The following is a 3,902-nucleotide window of genomic DNA, read 5'->3' as shown; positions in this document are numbered from 1 at the left end:
ATACTAGTGTTCGGTTAAGATAGCATGTACGTTAAAAGTGCATAGCAATGCTCACGAAGGATGATAAGATACGCTCACGGGTCGCCAATATGGGTTTTGTCCTAAATCACTCTGTATAGTTATATAAGGTGCATGTTAAGCGAAAAAATATAAATAAACAAAGGATCATAGAATATATATAACAGTTGTTGTCTCTTCTTATTTTAAAGTTTATCTATCAAAATGAAAATATGATCCGTTTGCAAAATAATTCAAGGGGAGATATAGTAAGCAGATCTGTGTTAGAATACTAGTATGCGCTGCAAAAAATTAAAAACAAAGACATTTTCAATACAAAATAAGTCCTGTATTTTTCTAAAATATGAATGTAATACAAGAAATTATAATCTTTTTTCTGAATAATAGGAATTCCATGGAGGAAGAATACACAAATCATTTTTCTCATCTGACCTTCATTTGCGACGTCATTAACGTGCATTTCTTAAAAAGTTGCGGAAGACATCAATTTTCAGTGGAACCTCTATCAGAAAACAGACTCTGCCGCCGTCGCCTGAAAAAATATAAAATATGCGATTTTTTAAAAGCATTTCACATAATGAATACAACACCTAAAGGGGCGACGGTGGCAGACACTGTTATCTAATACAAAATAAGTCATTCTGAGGCTATTCTGCATAAAACTTAGAAATGTACCAAACTAATGACGTTATATTTCCAAAATCTTCCTTCTTTATATCATATTCATTTATGATCTATCATATTCACCTGCTCAACTATTTATAAAGCAAATTTCATAATTTTTTAAGAGCATTAAATTTTTTAGGGCACAATAATGCCCAAACTGTACCTTCAAATGCATTTGGACTAGTACAGGGGAATTTGATCTTGTTTTCTACGATAAACCCAAGACATGTCATTTCGACTGAAAACCGTGACGTCATATTACGGCATTATAATTCTCTACTACACAAGTATTGTAATTGTATGAACATTGTTACTTTTACAATCGATAACTTTGATTGCAGTACTGTATACGGGGTTATTTTCGCCCCGTGTAATTTTCGCCCTTTCATTTTTGGAAACAAGTTTTCCTCGATTCGCCCAGAAAGATTTTTGCTTAAGATATCATACTGTTTAATTTGAATTTGCCCCGTTTTAAATTCGCGCACTTCCGAAGAAGGCGAAAGGGGAAAATTAAACAGGGCGAAAATTTTCCTGTATACAGTATTAGTTTTAGAAGATGAACTGCAAAACGTAAAAAAGGTGTAATAAGTAATTTGGAGCAGACGAAAACGATCATAACTTTCACTCAAATGGTACATGTTAATTACAGAAGATGATAATATATTTTGATAAACAATAAGAATTTATATTTGATACGTGTTAACACTTTAGGAAAAGGGATTGTGTGGCTTTTACTCAAAACCGAATATCTTTGCTTTTTTGTTTGTTGTGGCGTGTAAAAGGGTACTTCTGTTTATGGAACGGTGGGATACCGAAATCTTTCATTAAAAGAATTCGTACATAGTTCTTATTCATTCATTATGTTAATAGGAAAGTAAAACAACAGATAACCCATTAAGCAATATACTGTCTCTTCAGCTATCTTAAGAAAAGTGCGACTTCGCATTCGTAGTACACCGCATTTGAAGTTTAATTTTGCTGTTATGAATATTTAAGCAAGCAACGAAGATCAAATTAGCGAAATGATGACATATTTATAACAACTTGAATTCATTTATTTCGAAAAATATTTATATATATCTTGTAAAATTACAAAATTTGATAACAATACTGTAGAAAATAAGATGTAGAAAGTCTCCCATCAAATATGACGTCACCATCCTTAACATAACACTGCATAAGAGATCCAGGGGATTAGATTCACTAATTAATGATATTGAAAATATTTAAAAAGTATGAAATCATAACTTATATTTTAACCTTATCATTAAAACTAAAAGAAAATAATTAATTATATATTTGTATATAAGATATTTATTTATCATAGTGGTGTGGTTACACATGGATAAACGTATCCGTGATTCCCATCGAAAGTGCAAGGACAGTTTTCAGAATAAAAATCCAATATACAATGGGACTGTAAAAGACAGTTGAGATTGATTCTGAGTATAGTATACCAGGAAACCTTACATGCATTCGAAGGTTATTTATGAACAGTACGCACATAGAAACAATTTGGAATAATATTTATTGAAGGAATAAGGCTTCACACCTACAAAAATGAATTACATTGAACAAGAATATTTTTTTGGTACATTAATAATTTATTTCTGTGATTGATACTGGTTCCCATATTTTTTATTTTTTAAAGCTGAAAATTAAACTTAATTATTTTCCACCAGATTTAGCTTTGAAAAGATCTTATTATAGATTATTGTCAATTTCCAAACTATCAGGATGCTCTTAGGGCATTTTAGTAAGTATTGGGGCTTTTGAAGAATTCTTTATTGAATTTGTCGAGTATAATTTTTCAGTCAAGATTATTTAACTGAAATGTCAATGTAATTATCATTAATTTCTCTAACTCTATAATACTCTGTTTATTTAAGAAACAACTGCCTTATTTTTTTATTTCATGATTTGATCAATAGATTTGTTTTCGTGTTTATTTGTATAAACATCTTTGGCCATTATACATGATATTATCATGCAAGTCAATCAATTGATCACTGTAATGAAATTGGAAAAAAATGACATCTTTTCCTCATATGCTCTTAATTCCTCCAGGCCCTCCTTCTGTCTATCTATTTGTCCCTCCTTTTACCTGTTTTTTTTTCAGGTTGGATCCGGTGTAACGTTGAATTTTGACCCGGGTTGAAAATTGACTCGGGGGTCATTTTTCAACGTTGAATAGTGACACCAAAGGTGTTGAATTTAGACCCTAGTACGTTGAAAACTGAGCCGGGTCGTGGAATTTTGAATATGAAACCGGTTCAAAATTCAACAGCATAAAAACACATATTTATGACTTGGTTTTCACAATTGTGTTTTAAATCATAGCGTTGGTAATGGGGTGCTGGGGTTAGGGATGCTTACCCCCTTTTTTGCAAAGATAGACATAATATAGGCATTGCACAATGTGAAGTTGGGTTAGTCCCCCCCCCCCCTGCTTTCATCAGGCACGTTACAGTATAGTAAAAAAGAAGAGTAAGTGGTAGTGTCTTTTTAAAACAGTTATTGGATCCACCAGACCCCCCTCAATAGGATTTTTGGTTTTGGACTACTAGTTTGGACAATGGAATTATTTTTTTTTCTTGTCAATTTTTTTTCAGATTTGAATTTTTCTTACTTTTCAATTACCCCCCCCCTCCCCCCCGCACTTTCAATTTGCTTCCGACACCAATATAAACAATGCACACTTAATTCTGTAATTCAGTTATATTCTTAAAATGAAATATTTTTAAAATATCATATATTTCAAAGTTTCATGTAGCTTAATATTGCAATATTTCGTATAATATTTATTTAAAAGATGTACATTTGTTAATGTATATCCAGAATATTAGTAAACATAGTTAAACAATATACAATTTAGTTCATAAATTTGCTCTTTTTTTTTTTTTTTTTTTGCTTACAACACTTCATTTATTTTAATTTTAAAATTCCTAATATTAGAATTAGGAAAATGGTGAGTTTTATGCATGATGCACTGATGCACGTGTTTATTTAGTTATGCGCAACATTAATAACCTATAATGTTGAAATAGAAATACAGATTTTTTTCAAAATAAAAGGTTTAGTGATCTGTTTTTGCATAGTTGCAAACAGTTCAAAAACGAACTTAACAATAAATACATATTTATTTTTTTAAGTAGAGGATGTAAAAGGGGGGATAATCTCCCCTTTATGGGATAAGTACCATGTATATTTAAAGAATT

This window comes from Saccostrea cucullata, unplaced genomic scaffold (assembly GCF_032062105.1).
Source record: "Saccostrea cucullata isolate Sc308-1 unplaced genomic scaffold, CSIRO_AGI_Scuc_v1 ctg3123, whole genome shotgun sequence".
Classification (NCBI taxonomy): Eukaryota; Metazoa; Mollusca; class Bivalvia; order Ostreida; family Ostreidae; genus Saccostrea; species Saccostrea cuccullata.
Note: the sequence above shows the minus strand (reverse complement) of the source record.